This window comes from Strix uralensis, chromosome 3 (genome assembly GCF_047716275.1).
Source record: "Strix uralensis isolate ZFMK-TIS-50842 chromosome 3, bStrUra1, whole genome shotgun sequence".
In the NCBI taxonomy this organism is placed as follows: Eukaryota; Metazoa; Chordata; class Aves; order Strigiformes; family Strigidae; genus Strix; species Strix uralensis.
The window spans coordinates 76,901,925-76,924,438 of NC_133974.1; the positions used below are offsets into that span (position 1 = coordinate 76,901,925).

Sequence of the window (22,514 nt, forward strand, 5' to 3'; positions counted from 1 at the left end):
TACTGTCATCTGGCACCCTCCTCTATAAAAAAATAAACCCTCCCTTCTACAAAGTCCCTTCAGTGGATGATCTGGCTTGATGCAAAAGTACAGGTGGCTTACCAAATAACAGAATCTGAATGTCTGCAACAAACTGAACCTTCTCAAATATATGTATGTGTGTCCATAAATACAGATGCTTTTGTGTTTATGATACATGAAATTGTGTACAGAACAGTCATGGACCATTTGAGGCAACTATGCATTTGAGGTACAGAGATCAGAGTCTGTCTATTGAAGCCACTGGTCCTCAATGCATGGCCTGGGAGAAATCTCTCAATGGCAAGATCCACAATATCACTCCTGTGCATGGGAAATTAACACATTAAAAACTACAGAAATAGCAGGGGCAGTACAGCAGGATGTTGCCACCTGCATCGTGGCATTTACCCAGCAGCAAGGGCACATGGCACTGTGGTTGATCACCTCTGCACCGGGCATTTCAGGAACAGATCCAGCACAGGAGTAGCTACTGAGTTCTCCAGTAGTTATTATAAAAACATTTATTTTAGAAGAGCCCAGAGAAATGGGGGGAGGGAGGAAGGCAGACAAAGGATTATTCAGGACCTGGTATAAAACCAAAGTTGCTTATTTTATTTTTTTTAAATTGTGCTGGGAGTCCAAACATTCTCTTGATAAGAAATAAGCTTTGGAAAGGAGGTCTCTCCTATGAAGACTCATGGTTTATGCTTGCCAAACACTGACCACTCATCTTGTTTTTAAAAGGATTGTAAGTTACACCCACAGCAATGCAAAGGGTCAGCACAAGGTACAGGAACTGCCTATACTCCCAACAGACAAAATACTTCCCCTTCATCCAAAACAGCTTTACGTGAGGCAACAAGGAAGGATGGATCAGATGTTTAGTTCAAAGTTTTAAACATTTAATCCTCCTATTCTTACCCACAATGAGTTAGTTACGAAGTTAAGACTACAAAATATCACCTCCTGACTCCAGTTCTGCAACAGACAGCTTTCCACACCACTGACACAGGTAAGTAGTTGTATCCAGGCACAGAAGTTTCACATCCACCCAGCAGACTTCATAGCATGAGCAAGTCCATTTCTATATGGAAGACCAAACCCTTTATGGATAGGATTAGAAAACCGTGTGGATTTTTGTCAATTCTCACCCGGATTTATCCATCCCCTCTCATTTGAAAAGCTACAGCCACTTAGAAGACGCTAGTGAAGTAAGACTGGCAAGATCTGTCTTGTTGCCCCCATCTTACAAACAGGGGACTCAGAGCAACACTCTTAGAGAGCTTGTAACAGTCACATGGCAAATCCACAGCAGAGCCAACTCCAGAACCACAACCCACCAGTTCCCCAGGCTCCAGCTTTCAATACAAAATTGTACTTTTCATCGTCCTTTATTTGCCACCTTGCCCATGCCCAAGTTTCCCTTGCAACAGCCTCTGACCGGCCACATATAGAGAGCAGGGAGGGACCGGACCCATCTCACAAGGGCCTTCAGTGGCAGCAGACGATGCAACAGGTAAAAATGCAGGAGATGGTTCAAGCCAGGATATATGTGCTGATCTAATGAACTCTACTTTCCCTTCCTTTTTCCATTCCCCAAGAAATGAAAACCAAGTATTCAGCAACTTGGAAGGCTCTATACTATAAACTAGAAGCAACAACTTCAGTGTCAAGCCGACAGTATTGTGTGCACATGCACGCAAACATACAACTCTCAGTATTCCTACCCAAAAAAGAATTAAAGGTGTTGCTAGATGCTTCAGGACAGCAATCAGAAGGTAAAAGTCATCAGCACTGGAAAAAGGATCATTTTCTCTCCTTGGTACATTCCCATAAAATGACCTCTTTATGCTTTCTAGAATTGTGATTTACATTTTGGTAATTCTGGGCAGCCTCTTTAAGCCATTTCCTAGAAGTCTAATTCCTAACTTGTGTGGCTTTGTTGTTTTGTTTAAGAAAGCCAGAAAATGCAACTAATGAATTTGTGGCAGCAAAAATCTAAAAAAAATAAAGATCTGGAAAGTGGCAAAGACAAGGCATAAATCACTGAGCTGAGAAAAACACCATGATGGTAGTACCACTGGTTTACAAGTAGAACTTCCACCATCAGGCTGTGGGCTGGTAACAAATATTCTACTGTCCCCCCAAAGTCAGTATAAATACTTTTAACGCAGTGTCTCTCTCGGAGCAGCTGTATGGTCTGCTGGAGACAACCACATTCTCCCACTTGACAGATTTGAGCCCTGCCAACAACACTGCCACAGACACAGCAGGGACATGGGACAGACTGCATCCTCCATGCCTCCAAATGACAGTGACGCAAGGGAACAGCGCTGACCTCGCCTGTGAGGGGATCCAAAAGCTTCCAGTACAAGTACTGGAACACAACAGTTGTTAACAGTGCTGGAAACAAAAATTGCCATCTACCTGATTACAACTCCAAGTGAGCTGCTAGTGGTTTTGATCTTCTACAACAGTAGACTGCCTCCTTCAGCTAAGCCATTTGCACATTTTAATTAATATGAAATAACGTTCATTACTATGCTCTCTGAATACTAAGGAAATGTTAAACAGAAAAAGATTTGCCAGATTTTTTTCTTTTGACCTCCAAGTATTAATTTAATTTGGCTGTATTCTATCATATGACACTGAAGAGCACGAAGTAGCTGAATTTCCTCCTTTATGAAAATCACATCCCAAAATTGGAAATGACAATGCAAACACAAGATGCAGCCACACCAAGACAGGGATGCACAGGATACCAATATTTATTCATTAAGCATTTTCTAATGCTTCTTTCTGTAGCAAATAGTTTAACTGAAGAATGAATATGGCAGGGAAGCTTCCAGATTTATTATTCAAAGAAAACCAACTCCTGCCTTAAAGAGGTAATTCCCAATACTTAGAAAAACATGTCTTACAGCTGAGATGTGGTTGGCATGCTTCCAAAAAATGAGATGCCGGCTTCAGTGAAATGCTCAGCTACATCCACACACAAAACAATCAGACATCCAGCTGCCAGGTAAAAATCCAAATAAACATGGTGACTGCTTTACCCACTTCTCAGCAGTCCCATTCCACATCAGTTTTCACTTACCTCTGCCTCCAAGACAAGAGTGTTCAGAACTGTTTTGCCACACCATGAACTCAGAATACTTTCAGCCTCCTCATTCTCCCTGATCATCAGTCCCCTAACAGCCTGATTTAATTTGAGAACAAAAGCCTTTATCAGAGGCACCAGATTTATCAAGTCCAGTAATAAAGGGAGGTTTCATTTTGGACCCGATTCAAATCACATTGAAGCCAAAAGAAATCTCTCAACAAGCTTCAGTAGTCCTTGTTGTTTCGGAAACATTATCCCTCAAAACCAGCAAAATGTGATATAACTAATCAATTAACTTGCATTCTCAGCACCTAAAGCCAGGGCTAGTCAAAACCACCTTAAACTTCCAGCAAAATCATTCAGCAATAGTGCTTGATCCAACAGCATTTACCTTACTGGATGGTAAACATGCAGATGTCACAGTTCGTAAACATGCTGGTAAGAATCCAGCAACACTTTCATAAATTTTGCACTAAAGTAAGCATCAGCTACATCAACACCTACCTGGATTTTCTGCAACATCTCTGCACAACTTCAGGTGCCTAAATCCTTTTTTAAGCCTGGCTTTGACCATTTGTCCTGCTAACATCAAATAAATATAAATGTGAGGCAGTTTTACAAGGCTTAAATTCAGAATGAAGCTCTTCTCTGTCTCTATCTTGGGTGAAATGCAGAATTTATGCACACTCTCAGAGGCACAGGCATGTAAAAAACAGACAGTGACACACTGAAGGCTCATTGAACTTGGGAACAGCACTTCCCTAGTTATCTTTCTGCTTAATTATAACCCTATGGCACCTCTACCACTATTGAGCAACAGGGACTTCTTTCAATTACTTTGGTCCTCTGGATACTTGTTTTACATTTGCAGGTTGTGGGAAGATAGCAGTATTGCTCCTGCCTACCATCTGCATATTTGGCAACACTGATGTTATTGCATTGTTTTATGGTAATTTTCACTAATACCAGATCAAGGGGGGAAAAAAATGTAAATGTCTGTGCAAGTTTCAGCGGTGTCTAAACATATCCTCAGAACCATAAACTAAACTAAAGCCTTGTTAAGCCCTGACAAACCAACCACCTGTGAGTTGAAGAGGGAAAACCTCATAAATGATTCAAGTGCAGGTGTAGACTGCTGCAGACAGAATGCTTCCAGAAGTGCAAAGCAGCACCTGTAGTAACAGTATTTTCCAAAGTGCTGAAAAAAACACGGTAAGCAGAGCCAAACTATGATATGTGAAGACAGGGCTAATGTGGAGACAGGGGGAGAAGCAGAACACAGTTTAACTCTAACACAGTATTGTCACTTAAAATGGATTAAAAATCATGTGCCATTTCTACACATAGACTTCCCCCAAATATTTTCTTTCCCTGTCTTTAACAGCAGGCTTCAAGTAAGGTCTTACCCTTTTTCTGACAGATGAAAAAACTTGCATAATCTGCGAACTGAATCTGCACAGGCAAATTTCTTCATTCACCTGGATCCTGCTGGAAAAGTGTGATTTAAATTTAACTCTGTTGGTTAGATTAAAAGGAAATCTGGTACATGTCAGAAGTTTTTCAGGCATTAATAAACAATCGCACATGCACGTGAAATCACTGTGCTTGCCTCTGCCTGTAGCTCCTAACCTTCTGGCAAGTAAACCCTCTCTCAGTGACCTCTACCTCCGACTTCTTTCCAGCCTAGAACTGGTTAATTGTCTTTCTCTGTTCCTGTTATTTATGCTACAGCAGAAATCTCAAGCGAGGTCAGCCCTTCTGCAAGCAGCACAAAATGACTTCAGTGTTAAGCTCTCACTGGCACAATATAACAAGACAGACTGATGGTGAAAACAGAGGCACAGAAGTAAAAAGGCTTCAAAATGAAAAGCAGACCACTAGCAGGACCATAACCCGGCATGTCCCAATGGCAGGTTCACCACAGTTGCTGGACTGCTCTGCCCAGTGCTTGACACATGGTTTATGTACCTTTTCAGGAAATCCACTATAGCCATCATCTTTTTCTCACATTATCAAAGAGAGGTCTTTACAGCATCTTCATCCTTGCCACAACACACAGTTATTCTCATTCATTTCATTTCCTCTTTCCCTGACCTTACCTTGACCCTACCACATCTCTAGTCTGAGACAGGGGAAAAGCAGGAAAACGAAGTGAGTCAGCAGTTTCCGAGCAGCACAGGAGCATTAGTCAGAGGTGATGAGGATACTCACCACAGTGTCAGACATGAATGAGCTTAAGACCACCAAAAAGACTGGTGGGAAAACTTTTCCAAATGCCTGAAACTGAATCACTGGGGAAAGCCACCCCGCAGATAAAGCACTTGGGGGGGAAAAACACACATACTCAGCTGCCGTGTCCCAGTGCTGAAATGCAACCAAGCATACAGGGTACTGCTCTTAGTCACATTTCTGGTTTCCTTTCAGAAAAGCCCACTGCATTCAGTAAAGCTAAATCAAACACACCTGAGCTGACAGTTGCCTTGACTCGTGTAACATTTTCCCTAATGAAAGAGGCCCACAGTTGCAAAATCCTTTGCTGACTAAAGCCCACGCACAGTACACTACAATGCATTGTTGCCCTCTTGTTCATCTGCTTCCTTATCGGCAGGACATGCCAACAGGAGTAGTAGTGATGCAATTAGTTAGGGAAGTGTTCTTCTACATCACACAGTGGACATTTGACTTCTTAAAATTTAAGACCAAATTACTAATACGAGTTCTAAAGGCCACAAGTGCATGTTTGCAACACAAGAATAATATCTTGCTAACCTCAGCGCAGCTGTGACAGCATCTTCATGTGTTGAAGAGATTTCAAGGGGCAATATTTCCAGTCTTCACCTTTCAGCAATAAAATCAGGGTATACAACAGAAAACAATAAACCATTTCTTTTCAGCAGAGCAGAGCACAGTCAGGATTCTCATCGATCACCTGCAAGAGAACCCTTCTACAGAGCTCTCCTCTGTTACGGTACAGTAAGTACATTAAACTGTAAGTGATGTACAACCGTCACTCCAGGAAAGCACGCCTCACTCCAGAGAGAAGATGAGCGCTGCTTCAGTACCTCTGGATTTTGGCTGGACAAAGCAAGACTTACTGAAAAAACAACCTCCCCACCAAACTGACACCTACCAGGTTTCAAGAAACACTGTTAATTACCGTGCCCTGGGCACAGCATTCGCCATCCTGTGACTCTGGGCAAGCACTGACCTCTCTGTGCAGTTTCTCCACTTCTAAAATATAACACAGCTTCTTGTAAAGCGCTTACTAAAATCTGTCCTTTAAGTGCTTGCCAACAACACAAGCAAACTTTGCTTAAGAGCAACATTTATCCATCAGCAGCTTACAATACTTTCTCTGTTCATTCCAGGCTTTCTCATATATTCTTCCATGTGAATCCTGGTCCTCTGTCTTCCACAAAACATGGTTGAAGTTTCATTTTTAGATACAGCTTATTCAGGCATTGTTATGCAAAACATCGATAGGAAAGAGCAAAGCTCTGCATACTATTTACACAAATTCCTAGAATGAATCAAAGTGCCTTTTAATCCATACTATTTGGAAAAAATACAGCATTAGATCACATACAAACAGCTAGAGAAAGCTGCTGGTTAGTAAATGACAACAAACATTTAGAACACATCAACTATTCTAGTGATTCACCCAGTCAGTCTTCATACAGAGGTAGTCCTAGCACACTATAAACAGAGCTCTGTATGTCTACAGTAATCTTATCATTCACATGGGAAGTTAGTGAAGAAAGAAGGCTGCAAATTTCAGCTTAAATTGTTCCACAATAGTTTCTCTACTCCACCAGCTTTTCATTCTTTCGCAACTCACTCTTAGTGTGAAGTGGTTATCAGTACAAGCTGAGGCTACAATCGCCTGGTAGAACTTCCTGGGCTGGACGCATCACTGTTTTTAAAGAAATGCTTGGGGGTGTGTGTTTTTTTAAAGAGTTTCTTGCATCCTTCCACCTCTTATTTTCAGTTTTCATGTAGCAGCAAGGTTGTTCTCTCCCACACATGCACCTGCATCATTCTTAGATGTTTGCGCATGGTCTGGAAACACTTGCTACTCTTAGAAATGCATAACAAAGATAAGGATCAGAAGTCTCCGTGTGACATTGTTCAGACAGACTCTTTTCTTGCTTGTCTTTTCAAGCCACACGAGTTAGCGCTCGCTCACTTGTTGAAAGAAACGCTAGAAAGGATTACTTCTTAGTTAAACAATACCCCCCGTGGAGTTCTCCCTGCAGCACGTAGTCGACACACCTTAAATCTGTTCGTGGCCATTATTTAACTCGGTTTCAGCACCTTTAGGAGGAGACCCGGGCCGAGGAAAGGCTGCGCTCTTGCAGCACGCGAGCAGGGCAGGGGGAGGAAGGCTCCCCTCTCCGTCGCCGCAGCCCGCGGCCTCGCAGGTACGCGGCGGGGGCACCCACCGCGCCCGCGCGTCCCCCTGCCACCCCCCCGGCAGGGAGAAGCGCTTTCGGGGAGGAGGCAGCGAACAGGCGATCGCACCCGCCCGTTTCCACGGCAACCGCCCTACCCACCCCCTCCCCCCGCCACCGCCAGAGGGGAAGACCGAAAGGAAAGTGGAAGGGGCCGCCGCCACTGCCCCGGACCGGCCGGCAGCGCCCCGCGCCCCCCGGAGGAGCGGGGGGGGGCGAGGGGCAGCGGGGCAAGGCCGCCGCAGCTCTGCTGTTTCCACGGAAACCCCAGCGCGGGCCGCGCTCGCCACACAAAGGGGGCCCGCGGGCGGCAGGAAAATTCTCGGCGGCCGCGAGAGAAACGGCGCGACGGGGCCGGGCAGCGGCGGCAGGGCAGCCCCGGCCCAGCGGCGAATAAATCAGGGAACTTCTGTCCGCAGCCCGCCTCCTGCTCCGCCGCGCCCCGCCCGCACACCCCGCCGCCGGCGGCCGCCGGCCCCTCGCCTCGCCGCTACCGCACGCCGGGGGGCGGTTGTTTAGGGGAGGGGGCTGGGGCGGGTCTGGTCCGGGGTTTGTTTGTTTTTTTTGTTCCCCCCAAATGGGGCAGCACGCCGGCTGGAGAAGGGCGGCCCCCACCTGAGGAGCTCGCCGGCCAGCCGGCCGCCCGCCCGGGGAAGAGCACGTACCTGGCGCCGGCGGGCCTTGGCATGGGCGCCGCGCTGAGGCGGCGGCGGCAGCGGGCGGGAGCGGGGCGGCAGCCGAGCCCCACCGGCTGCCACTAGTTTGCACGCGCCGGGAGGCGGCCGGCTCGGGCGGGGCCGCCAGGCTCCACCCGCCGGGCGGCTCCGGGAAGAAAAGGGCGCCCCTCGCCTCCCCCCCCCGCCGCCACCGCCGCCATGTCACTTCCTCCCGGGGCGGTGGGAAGGGGCGACCCCTCCCCGCACCGGCCTCGCCTGCTCTGCGGGGCGACGCCCAACGGAGGCTGGAGCGGAGCGGGAGGGCTCCGCTGCTGAGGAGCGCGGGGGGACGGCGCTCGGGGCGGAAGGGCGGCCGGCTCCGAGAGGGGAGCGGGAGAAGCGGCGGCCCAGGGAAAGGGCCGCCGGGCAGCCCCCGTCCCTGCGGGCCGCTGGCGCCCGGGCTGTGACTGCTCCTCATCCCTTGTTGGGGCAAACGTGGGGTAGAGAGGGAGGGGGAGGCTGGGCTATACCGGCGCGGAGGCCCTCCAGGAGGGCGGGCGGCAGGCTGCCGCGGGGTGAAGGGCACCTGCGAGCATCTGCCACTTCTAAGTAGAAATTGGGCAACAGAATAGCAACTCCGCGGCCTGGGTGCTGTGGAGAAAAAATAAATGCAGATGGCAGTCATCCAAGCACAGAGTACCCTGACACACAATATTCGCTGTGAAAATGCAAACATTTGCTATCAGGCTCTGACTGTGGAGTGAAAAGGCAGCTTCCCTGAATAGAGAATAGCAAGAACTGAGTCTATTAAACATCCGAAGCATCGGAAGGTGATAATGCCTGGGATGACATATCACCAGGACAGCACTGTCAGCTCTGCCACGTGTGCGGCTACACTGGGGCTGGAGGGCTCCCGAGGCTAGGATGAGCTGGCCAGGGCAGAAACTGGTTACAGTCCTGGTCCGTAACAGCCACATAGCATCACTAGATTTTAATTTTTTTTTTTTTAAAAAGTACTTGAAGCAAACACTGAGCTATGGAAGTTGTACTATGCATTAAACAGGGGCAGAAGGAGGATATAAGCAAGACTTCCCAGACAAGTGACTGGAGGACATTCTCTAGGGAGCAAGAGGGAAGTGTCCTGACTAAAATACCCATTTGGGAAGGACAAGAAGCCACAACACTCAGGCAGCAGAAAGAGCAAGGCTGCTGCTTGAGGGAGGACACACCTAGAGCCAAGGGTGACCACAGGACAGGCAGTACCCCCACCAGCTAGAGCACTGCCCCACAACACCTGAATGGAGTAGTCACAGCACAGGGTCCATTGACAGTCCTAGACAAGATGAAGCCACAAATCTGGTGCAGTTAATACAGGGAATCCAGTCAGGAGCAGCAGGAGGTAGGGCCACAGCCAGAGAGAGGGCTACAACATGGATTCATCCAGCAAATAAGGCAGAAGACCAAACTGAAGGCATATCTGTCTCCTAGATAGCTTAGGCAGGAACTGAAAGCCCAGACCTGGGCTTAAATGGAGCCCTGGTCCGTGAGCAGAGTGTGTGTGGGGGGATCCCAGGTGAGGCTGGTCAGGGCCATTAAGGCCTATCAGGGCCCTGACAGCTTTCTGCTGGTGGGATGGTGATACTGTTCAAGAGGTCAAGATTTGGCAATTTTCCTCCCATTTGGTCATGAAGGAGTTGAATCCTGCTCACTAACATCCTCAGGATAGTGGTCTAACTGCTGAATGTTATATGGAGAGGGACTGGTAAAGGGTATTTCTCCAGCCACACTTTAAAAGACTGATCCTGTGGCTGCATTTTAAGAAAGGGACACTTCTAGGCAGAGGGAGAAGACTTAAAATCCCTGAATGAGGTCCTTAATTCTGGAGAGTGGCTGGGTTTGTAGCACAGCTATATCCTAAGCATCCTGTACTAGTTACTTTAAGCAGCTTTGTGTAGTACACGTACAGATTTTTAGAATATTCCAAGGCATCTCACTCAGGGTCTAGGTGTTATCCTGAGAGCCAAGGGTCCAAAAGTCAGGCACCCTGATGCTGTGTGGTAGTGCCTGAGCAACTTTTATTTATCTGACCTTGAGACCAAACTCTTTGCAGCTGGTTATTTGTATGTTCCCCATTTTCTGGGAAGCCATGATAAAAATCTGGCTTCTTGCTTTCATTAGTGTTAAGCTGCAGCTGAATATAACTGGATTTATGGGTGCTTTACACCTGACAAAACTCTCCAGTGGAGAGAGAAATCCTAGTTTTGATGCAGTACATCTATTTCTTAAAACTCTAACAAGGAAAATGTGAATAATAAAACCCTTTTATTTAAATTTGGGTTTAAAAGGTAAATGTATTTATCTTATGAAGCTGTTAGATACCATAGTAAAGACTGAAACTGGAAAGCCCATAGCAAAAAAATACTTCTCTATTAAGAGCAAGGTTTATGAGGTCCTCACTGTGTATTTTTTTAGGTGCTATGAACAAGGAGGATAAAAAGGAATCGGATTATCTTTCTCTTTCTTAAGCTCTACCCTCCAGAGCACTGAATAGAGTATATTAAGATTTGTACAGCTAATTAAAAAAAAAAAAAAAAAACCAAACCGAAAACATATGGCCAAGGGCAGCTAAATTAAGTTTCTTCAAGGTCTCAGTTTTGGCATTTCCTTATTCTGAGTCCTCGCATTTGCAACCTCAATGAAGTTCTTTCTTTGTTGCTTGTGGGCATGCAAATACCTTATTTGCATTGGGCAAGACTCAAGAGTTGAGTCAGGAATTTATACCAGGCGATGACTCCTCTTAGCTATGCAAGGCCTATTTCTCACTGTGTGTGAAATGGGTGTCTTCCAATGAGCCTCCCTGTAAGAAAAAAACAAAACCACAAGACACCAAAAGAACCCAAACCAAAAACCCCCAAACTCCTGCTGGGCAAAGCATATACTCCAGTTAGTAAGGAACCCAGGTATCTCTCATGGCTGAAGTGAAATTAACTGCTTGCTGGTTCTAACAGCTGGATCCCAACCTTGCTCATCACATACACTTTTAATTGCCTCGTGAATCCGATTTCACAAATTTAATTGCAGGCAAAAGCTTGTCTATTCTGGAAAGTTCTGCAGCTCTAGCTATGGCAGCCTAGAAAAAGAGGCAGCACCTGTAGTGTTGATGCTGCTGGAATGATAGGGTGGATACTATGTAGAGATATGCTGTGGTACACTGCTGTGAGCAGCTAGACTCAAGAAGATCAGTTTGCTCTTGCTGTATATCTTATGGTTAGATTCTCTAATATCTAATAAGGTGTGGATTATAAAAGACATGTTTCCTACATTTAAAAGCGTTCATAATGTTCCTTTTCTGTGTAATAAAGGCTGAACTGCAGGCTGTCCTTCCATGCAGGCAATAACAGGAAATCTTTCCTGTACTTGGTTTATCTGTCTTTATGAAATCTGTGGGAAAGTAATTGTGTCTGAGACCTCTGCTGCTTTTTTGGGCTTGATTAAAATCAGCTAACAAGTTCAGGAATTGATGCATATACCATGACTGCACAATTTTTTTCTTTTAGAAAACCAGATGAAAGTATGTGTATGTGGGTTAATATATGCTAACGAGGTTGCAGGGAGATGAGGATGAGTCTCTTTAACCAAGTAATAAGCGATAGGACAAGAGGTGATGGCCTCAGTTTGCGCCAGGGAAGGTTTAGACTGGGTATTAGGAAGCATTTCTTTACAGAACGGGTTGTTAGGCATTGGAATGGGCTGCCCAGGGAGGTGGTGGAGTCCCCATCCCTGGAGGTGTTTAAGACTTGGGTTGACATAGCGCTTAGGGATATGGTGTAGTTAGGAACTGTCAGTGTTAGTTTAATGGTTGGACTAGGTGATCTTTAAGGTCTTTTCCAACCTAGACAATTCTGAGATTCTGTGATTTTATTTAAATATGGAAACCAAAAATGAAAGATACCGATACAATGCATTGTTGTAATGATAGAAGTCCTGATATGGAAGCAGGTGTATCAGTTTAAATATGCCAGGTGGGATGACAGCAGTGAAAAGCACACACTCATAGCCCATGTAACCAGCTTTTCTGGGCAAATTTTTCTAGACTAACCCTAACTGTTACACCTGCCAGCTTCTCCTCTACTGCAGCTATACTGTGGATCCACTGTTTTCATAGAGAAAACCCCACTTCCCCGCACTGAAGCCAAACGGTACCCACAAATGGAAACATCCTGTTAAAACTAAACCCTGAGGCCACAGTTAATTTTAGAATAGACTCCTTCTTTAATTGAATACACATTAGCAAAAGAGCTGTGTGAGATGCAGAATTTAAGCTCCACACTGTTCAGTTTAACCCTTGACAAAGTCTAGTACATACAGAAAGAATACTGGCTGAGATGCAGAAAAACATGTTTCTTTTAACACGTTTCTTCTTTCAGCATACTTCATTTTCTGCAACAAGTCCATGGCTAGTAATCAATTACAGTGCCTTTATAATTTTTAAAGAGTACCATTCCTTTAATAAATACCAAGCATCATACCATACAAAAAGTTTTCCAAATTACTCTGCAGAATTGCACCAAATATTTTCATATCTACTGACATCCACAAAATAAGCCAATATTATTTCCGCAACTGTTTTAAGTGTTAAGTAAATTAAGTAAAAAAGGTAGGTATTAAGTAAAAACTACAAGGAAAAGAGGGGCCTTTGTTTCTCTCTAGACACATATCTAATAAAATATGCCCCAGGTTTGTTTTCCTTGTTTTCTTAAAGCTTGGTTAAAATGAAGAGTTCTGCGTGAACCACTTTGGGCCCAAACCTGATGGCTCAGGTGACTGGCTTTAGACATACCTGTATGTGCAGATGACAGCAGAAATTTTACACATACAAACACACGCACATGTGCGGATGCACACACATCCACCCCCACCCCTCATGTCAGGAGGAAATCTTGCAGCTCTGATCAAACAAGGTTCAGAGAGTGACAAAACAATTAGGGCTTCAGTGGGACCCTGGAAACACAGAGATGCTAACATCTGTTACTGTCACAGCCATGGCTGGCAGGGAGTGTGTGCGAAATTCTTCTAAGATCTTAGAGGAAAGATCACTTTGGAGCTGCAAAGGTAAGTGCTGTTTGGAGGGTACTCAGGAAACTGCCACTCTTCAGGAAACAGAGATAAGAAACTGCAGAACAAAATCTTGGTCTGAATGACTTGGAAGCTGGAGTGGCTCAGGCCCTGTAATGACAAACACTGCTTATGCATAACTCTGTTTACATCAAGTTTACCAGGGAAGAGGCACACTGGCTGCTCTCCAGGTCTTCAAGGGCAATACCTAATCTGCATATATAGTTACATAGACATTAACAAATGAAACAAATCCACACAACCATTCTTTTTGCTTGTATATGTACATTTTCTCACCTAGAAGGGAAATATTTCAGTATGATGAGGACAAGGCTGCTTTGTGTTGCAATAATGTGTAGAGGCGAGCTACACGAGCCTACCATTTTGAACCTTCACAAACTTACAGAAAATGGCAGTCCCTTCAATATGTGTGTTCTGCTTGATCTAGCTCATAATTAATTCTGTAGCAGTGTCCTAACCCTGTGGATGGCTGCATGCTCACCCTGCCCATAAAAGACAGAAGCTTTAGGCCACACTTAAAGCGTTCATTTTCATTCTGCCAGGGAACAACTCTAGTTCCTTTGCCAAATTTACATATGAGTTAGCATTTGAATATCTGTTTGTTCAGTTACACAGAATTGTAACGGTCATTAAAAAAAAAAATTAAGAAGAGGCAGGCAAAATACTCATCTTTACATGTTGCTCACTGAAGAGCATGCTGCCTGCAGCAGCTCCCCTCACCAACTCTGTGCCATGCTGTCTGTACTGGAAACACAAGACAGGACACAACTCTCATTTGATCAGCTGTTGCAGTCTCCTTCCAGTGTTCTCTTATGTGCTACTTTTGTAAAGACTGCTTTATCTGAAGGGAACAGTAGTGAGCTGTTTATTTCCCAAGAAAATTATGGGATGAACCCTGGTTAGGTGGCAGGAAATACCCACTATGCAGCAGTCTTTATACAGATGGTGGATATCTTTTTTTTTAATTTCTCTGCAGTCTGATGTATTTGAAGAACAGATCTGTGTCGGTTTTAATTTTGAATACTTTAGTAGAGCCCACTAATTATTCATAAAGATCCCACACATTAGAGACATTCTGGGAAGTATGGTTCTTGAAGACTCAAGGGTTAAATTTAGTGGTACACCTACATTATAGACTAAGATACTTGGTGTGAGCAAATCTGACCCCTCAAAACTGGAGATAACTGGCATTCTGTACTGGTGCTTGCTTTCTTAAAATGAGCTGCTGTTTGACAAAATAGAGTTTTAAATAAAAAGGCATTAGCTAAAAGATAATTGAATGAAAGCTGAATACTTACAGTTCTTGTAAATGTCTATTATGCACATTAAGGAATGAAAACATTTCAGACAAAATCTTTGATACTAAATTGCAGAAACAGATTGCATAAGACGTGATAACAGAGAATACAGAGACAAAAAGCATTAGAAGCTCAGAACTTAGAGAAAAGGGGTGAAAGAATCAGATAAGATTTTGTACTGCTTTTGCATTGGGCTGCCAAGTACTTGTGATACCACTGAAAAAAATACAGTACACTATACATTTAGACTGCCTTGTCCCACTAAACAGAGCAAATCTGTGTCCTGTGTGAAAAGCATACAGGACACTACTTTTCCTCTAATTTCTTCTAGTTAATCTTTCTTCCCCCCTCTGATTCCTCAGCAGCAGTTGCTCAAAAAAAAAAAAAAAGGAGCCAGGAAACAAAAAGCAGACAGGACACCTGTGAGAAAAATGACAGAGTAGTTCTCAGAAACACAGGCCTGATAGCACTTAGGCTATTTCAGACACCACAATGCTCTTAAGACAGGCCATAATGGAAAGAAAACATTGTTGAAAGAGTGATGTTATACTTTCTGTAGTGAAATTGCCTCAGTGTGAAAGATTTTCTGGGTACCTTGCTGGCATCTACTAATTATTTACCTTTGAATCCTTAACTGTAGTATTTATACATGTTTGGTTCCAGTTCTGTACCATGCCTTGCTGCCTTGCAGCCTGTGCATGGGGCAAAGCTTAAAAGGATTTGCCAGAAATATAAGGAAGGCATGTAATCCAGGGATGCCTTTTGGTAGGTGCAGACTAAGTGATGATGCCACACTTTTGCCCTTTCCAAAATGTAGCACCCACTGTGCCATGCAGAGCCTCTCTATAACCACTATCAGGCACAAAAGATCAGGCTATTTGTGTAAGAGATTTAAGTGTAAGACGCTTTTGCGTCCAGCTGCCCCCATGTGCTGTCTGTATTCTTGTCTGCCTCAGTCCTAAGTGTTGCCTCCAGCACAAATCACAGCAACCCCCACCACTGTTTCAGTATAAGGGCCCTGATTCTCTTTGTACAGTAGAAATCAGCCCTTCCATCTTTGCTTCATGGCACAAACTGCCCCATTGTATCTTCCTCCCTTCTGTTCTTTTATTCTGTGAAAAGCTGGGGGCCTAGGGGATAGCTAGGGGTGTTGACAACAGGGTATGGAGCTAGTCAGCAGTCTGAATCCAGCAAAAGATGGTGGTGAATCAAAGGCTGTTTATTCAGACGACTCCTTTGTGGTCTATGTGAAATTGCAATTGTGAATTTGCAGTCCACTTCCTTTGGAAAAATCACTGCAATAGATAGTAATTAGCAACCTCTTACAAACCATTGGCAGGCTGTCCTGAAACCAATCCTCAAGTTCCTTGGGCATTGCATTGCCCGAGTCCACTGGGTCCCATGTCACCAATTTAATAGGCAAAGACCCTGCTCCAAATACCTCTCCAGTAGGTAACTGTGCTGAGTGACCTTATGGCTAAATGCCCAAATGGCCTAGCCAGAAATTGGGCAATTCTCCCACTTGCCTCTGGAGGGGCGAACCTCCTGGAGGTGGCCACCTAAACCTGGTACTAAGGTACTAAGGCAGTACCTTAGAACAGTCGCCAGGCAAGACCTCATCAGAGGGCTACCTGCTTCACAAATGGGTCTCAAACACCCAGGACCTTGTGTCAGATGAGTGTCACAACCACAAGTTTAGATAATACCTCATAAAAACTGTTCCATACAGTACACAGTTTTCTGAGAAAGACAGACTCTATAGCCCAGCATCAGAATTTCTTTGACTAGACATGTGTTTGTGTTAGAAGGCAGCATAAAAACATCAACAATGTAGTTTTATAGAAAATGGAGTAGGAAATACAGAAATACCAAAGCCGTGTGAAGTACATGTCAGATTTTTTTTTTTTGTGCAATATATTAAAAACTGGTTGGGCTGAAGCACCTGGATTGCTGTTGAGGCACCTCTCACTCGGCAGACAATCCTCAATGTCATCACAGGAGTTCAGGTGCCCCTGAGCTCAAGCCATCGATGTTAACAAAAAAAGACTTGTTGTGCACAGACACAGCCTGGTGAGCCCATGTTCTTACCAGCTGGTGGATCTGTGAGCTCAGCCCCAGCCATTTGATGTAGCTGCAGGTTTAGCACAACCATTCTCAGAGTGGTCTGACAGTGTCTTACTCGTATGCTCAATTCCATGCTAGCAGTATGCTATTAATCCTACAAACCCCACCGATTCATATTTTTTTCCAATATGAATAACATAGCTGATGTCATTTCCTACTCACCACCTCCCAGATGACTAAGAATCGCTAGCCTAGGAAACTCTGAGCTCCGGGAGCTGTCAATCAGTCGCCTGGCAATTCAACCAAGAAACAGTCTGCATAAGCACTCTGAATCTACTGCTTTTCACACCTTTTTTGAACCACAGGTGTCCCAAGTATTACCAATACTACCAACAAAGCCAGCTGCCTCCCAGGCATGGTAGCCATAATGGTAGCATGAATCAGAATTGACTACACTAACTGCAGTAAATGGACAGCACATGGCAATCCTATTTCATTAATAACAGCATCTCATCACCAGCTGCTCCTTGGAGACAGATGGCTGCAGCTGACTCCCTAAGCATTGCTTTCTTTTGCCACCCCCAATGAGTTGTAGCATTTGAGACATCAGTGACCCAGTAGTTGGAGTTTGTTTATGCACTGGAAATGTCTCTTCTGTCCTGTTGTCTTCTTTTCCTGTTTTTTTGTTTTGTTTTGTTTTTTTTTAATAAGGGCAATCACAAACAATCAAAAAAAATTGGTGTTTATTTCAACACAGAATTCCAAAACCCATGGCTGAAAACTCTCCACCTCACACTAGCATTGTTACAAGACCTACATCAGACAGGGCGATACCATCATGACAACTAATTAAAAAGTCTTTTGCCAGAGGGAGAACTTTCTACCTGGCTGGTATGAAATGCTTTATTCTCTCTTATTTCAAATACCTTATTTTGGCAAAGAAATTAACTCTGAAAACAAATCCTCTGCACTGGCACTGGTCAAACAATTGCAATCCCAATTGGACCCTCCCTCCTGCACTGAATTGTGCCAAGGGGACTTTCCCGAAATCCACTTGAAATTAATAAAGCTTGTATGAAGACAAGGGGATTTGCCAGTGCTCAGTTCTGTGCAGCATAAGGATCTTATAGCCAGCGTTACATTCACTCACCAAGACATATGGCCTTTCAAACAGCACTGCCCTGCGTGTGCAGGAGTCTCCATCATGTGAGAAAACAAGTGAGGTTTGCACAACCCCGTGGTAAAGACTTCTTCATTGAGGGGTATGGTTCATCCAGCAGCCAAAAGAGATTCCTGGGCTCATGCGCTGAATCACTGCATATCATAGCTGGAGGGGTCCAGCTGCCTTCATAGCATTTTGTGGATTTTGCCATCAAGTTTCAGCTCTTCTCTTAATGGAACAGGACCTTGTGGGAACATGATGTGACCCAAAGAGTAACTTGCCCTCCGACTGTTGCTCTGTTACTACAATAGAGCTCACAAGAGTGGGTGGGAGGGAGGAAATACCAGCCACCTGAGTTGTGACACCTTAAGGGCACGAACAGTCTTCTTTTGCTATAATGCTAGACAATATGAAGCACAATAAGGCTTTATAAGAACTGCTAAAATATTACTAGTAATACTCCACAGATAAATGGAGGCAACAAGTGACAGGTTTGGGCAGCAGCAGTTGTTTAATTTTATAGATAAACTATTTTATTATAAATATCTTTGGGAAAAGAAAATTTCTTTCTAAAAGCCATTTCTGAATTAGGAAATGAGGACAAACAAATAGACAATATGCATCTTCCCCCAAGAAAATAGGTTTTGAAAACCTTCTTTCCTAAATTTTTTTTACTTAAAACCAATTTGAGTTTGTTCCTTTTTTCTTTTAGTCCTTTTTTTCTTTTAGTTTCCTGTATCCTAAAATTGTGCCTAGAAGCTGGTTACTAAGAGTGTATTTTTGGAAGGATGGCCATCAGTATTTTTAAAGTAATTTATAGCAAATGATTTTATATTGGATGCTAGCAGCAAATGGGAGCCAGCACATTAATGGCAGAAGGAGTGGGTTAGCAGAGAGCAAAAGCTCATGAGGGAAAATACAGTAAGCTAAACCTTCCCTGACTTTAAATACCAGCACTAATGATCACCTCACACTACAGTGTCTGGCACTCAAGCTGATAAAAATAGCGTTATTAAGAAGATCCTTAAGTGTTTGTGGATGAGTTGATTGCATGTCTTAATTAGACAAAAATTGAATTCCTTAATGTTACATTCAGCTCGCTACCTGAGTGACTGCAAATCACTTTGGGGAAGGTTGTGGCATCTCTGTTTGGGGTGATGTGGTGGCAGGTGGGAATGGGTTGGACCTGCAGTTCCATAGAGAGGAAGCTATGCCCTGGCCTGACATGCATCTGGTCAGTGTAGACTGTAGGGAACCTTGCCTTCTGCTGGCTAAATATGTATCAGGACATGAACTATGAACAGGTATAACTGGTTAACTGGTGTAAAACTGATGTAGCTCCATGAGTTTCCATGACACTAGGTACTGGTTTTCACTAGAGTAGACTGTGGCCTTTAACTGCGCTTTACCAACATAGCTAACAGGCTTTTTAGCCAACAGACTCTGGCAAATCTCTCAGGGGCACTTTCAGGTGTTATTGGTTTCCTAGCTGTCCTTCCTACCCTCTTGGGTTATTGATCCAGTAGAAGATGAAGGAGCAGCATGTACCTTAACTGCTCCTAGGCATAGCCCAAGTTTTCAACAAAATCACCCCCAAAGGTGAACTGCTCAATGCTAGCTGTTCATTGGAATAGGGCAAGTAACAGAAGAAGGGCAGAGCACACAGATGGGCACAGTAGCGTCTTCAGCCACTGCAGCAAAATTCTTCAGAGGACATTTGCCAATGTCCTTGCTGACATTGGATCCGTGCAGAAAGGTATGGAAGGTACAGTGACTTACTCCCCACAGTTAGCTCTCTTAAGGAGAGGGGAGAGAGCACAGATGTGCAACAGATCTTGAAATGAGTCTGAGTAGCAAAATGTGGCTAAGACATGAGATTTCAAACTTTGTAGAGCTAATAAGTGTTTTAATGCACTGTTTCAGTTTAGATTTATATGCTAAACACATACATAAACAGCAAAATACATGTTGCAAAATCAACCACTCAAAGATGGAAATGCCAGAATGAAAGTGGCCTGTGCAAATACATGGCCTCCTCTGTGGCTCTTCATATGTTACATAGATTTCAGCTTACATGGCTGCCCAGTGCTTTTTCCACAGACCCCATATTCAGAGCAGAGGCAAGCATGCCTCATTTAATGAGAATTTATTTATCTTCCTTGTTTAACGTGTGTGGCAGCAACACAAGCTAATATTTATTGGGTGTTGTTTAAACCCTCATGGGCATTTTTGATGGTACTGACTGTTACAGTGTCCAAGTTCATTTTCACAACTCATCTGTGAAGTGAGGCCAGGGGCATGAGTCTGATCCTGCCATCTTTAAGTGGTAACTTCCTTCATGATTACTGGTGTTGCTCTTCAGAAAAAGGAAAGAAAATTCAGGCCTTATTTACAGTCAGCGTATTTGTGCTTCTTCTAAATGCCTCCCTTGCACCAGAAAGGTATGTGGGAATGTGGTAGTCATCATCTGGGATGAGTTAGGTTCTCACTGGAGAGATGTAGAATGAACTTGATTTTAAGTTCAAGGAGGAGGAATCTGGACTATCAACGAGAGAGGGGTGTGTCATTAAGTCCAAATTTTGTTCTGCAAATGCAGTTTTTCCATTACCTTGTGTACAGTTTCTAGTCACATAAATCCTCATGTGCAGCCTCTTTCAGTCTTAATGCATGGCACTCCTGACTGGCAGAGACTGAAGTATGCAGAGGCAGCCTGAAACAGCAGCAGAGGAAGGACAATGAAATTGTTTTAACATCCTACTGAACAACTTCCTCTGTACTATAATAGAGGACATTTGATAACCCAGCCATTTGTGTGTACAGGGTCAAAACATTGTCCCTTGGATATAATAGTTATTATTGTAATTAATGAAAACTATAGAGTCGGGATATAAGAGATTGTAACAGGAAAAGCATGCCTAATACTTTCTTTTATAGCAAAGCTCTGCCAGTGACATATAACCCTAGAAAAATTTCAGCTTTCAAATTGAAATTTCCTACCACTGCTCACTCTTCAAGACTCAATTCTTGGTGAAATTCCAAGGTGCTTGCCTTGTCTATTTAAGATAATAAGACGCTAAAGCTGAAGCAAAAGCACCTACTAGGTTTTGGGGTTTTTTTTGCTATTAAATGAGAAATATTAAATAATATTTGGAGCAACTGTTGCTCGTCAGACGTTTACTACACAAGGAGATATTTTGTAACAGAATAATTCTGCCAGAGAATTCTACAAGTACACCTTAATGCGTTTTGCTCGACACCAGACAAGTGGTCAGAGGCAGGTCAGGATGCATACAATGTGTTTCTGACTTCCCGTGTTGGTTGATGTGTTTATAACAAAGTTCATTTGTTGATGCAAAGACTACCTTTTTTTTGAATGAATCCTGACCGAAGTGTTGCTCCTGTAATTGTGGTAGTTCAGGAGACATATGGTACCACTGTTTATGATGTTTGCAATGCAAGATTTGCAAAGTCTGTAACTAGGAAGTAACAAAGGGATAAAGATGTACATAAAAAAGCTTACTTATTCCTTTCTCACTGAAGGAGGACATGAATGAACTGCACAGGATCTATAGCTATGTGAGAAGATTTTAATATTATTATGTTTGCTCTCAGAGTATGGAAGTCTCAGGGTCTCCAGAAACATTAAACCATATTTTTGAGAAATGGTTTCTGACAAGCCCTTGCTCTCTGCAGAGAGGGTACACTGAGGCCACTTACCTGGTAGTGCTGGAAATTGCTTCTGGGTTTTCCACTAAGCAGTTTGCTAAAATGTTATATGTGGTTTTGAATAATTTTCTGACCAGTGAAGTGTTTTATTTGTGTTTTCTTTCTGAAAAAAAAAATCCCGTAAAAGAGTTTATTTTTTTTATTCCTTTCTACAGAAAGAAATGAAAACTCTCTCCATGCTACAGAGTAGTATATAGGAGATAAAATAATACCTTCTTTATATTCTACTCAATGTCTACAGAATGCAATGTATTAGGTTAGGTGGTATAATAAGACAAAACTAATTCTGAGGAAAATGTTCAAAAGTGGCAGAGAAGAAAAAAATCCTATTTTAACTTTAGATTTCTTAGATACTGCAATAAAGAGTGAAAAAAGCTCTTTAAAACTGTGTCCCATTTAAATTTTAAAAAAAAGTTATTATTTAGCAATATACTTTAGATTCTGCCAATCATCATAGTACAATGAGTTCAATTAAAAAAAAAGAAGCAAAATGTACTTTTAAAAATCCCCCCATGAGATGTTAAATCAAGTGGGAAAATATAAGAATATGATTATGTGGCATTATTTCAAACATTGGCACTTAAAGAGTCATTATAATCCCTTCTGGAAAATTCTTCCTATTCCCTCATTGCCAATAAACTGGGCCCAGCCTGGAATCTGGCAGACTGAAGACCAAGATCACTGAAAGCCACCTTTACGTCTTTCCTCCTCCCATCTGTCCCCAGAGTGTTGCATGATTTGAAGCTGCATGGAGTGAGAAGCTTGGTTCCATAATCCATGTATCACTGGGCTACTGTCACCACAGAAAAATGTTTGGCTGTAACCAGCTGTGACTTGAATGTCCTCCCTGGTGAGCTGGGAGTTGTGCTGCCTGTGCCCTAGTGATCTTTAAACAGT

General features: G+C 43.6%; 1 protein-coding gene across 1 annotated transcript in view; it reads right to left on the bottom strand.

The window, feature by feature from the left end:
• Positions 1 to 8,359, bottom strand: part of AGPAT4 (1-acylglycerol-3-phosphate O-acyltransferase 4) — an 86,783-nt gene extending 78,424 nt beyond the window's left edge. The window contains exon 1 of the mRNA XM_074862985.1: positions 8,241 to 8,359. The gene's annotated coding sequence lies outside the window, so the exon portion shown is untranslated. The remainder of the gene's footprint in view (positions 1 to 8,240) is intronic.
• Between the last annotated feature and the right edge of the window lie 14,155 nt (positions 8,360 to 22,514).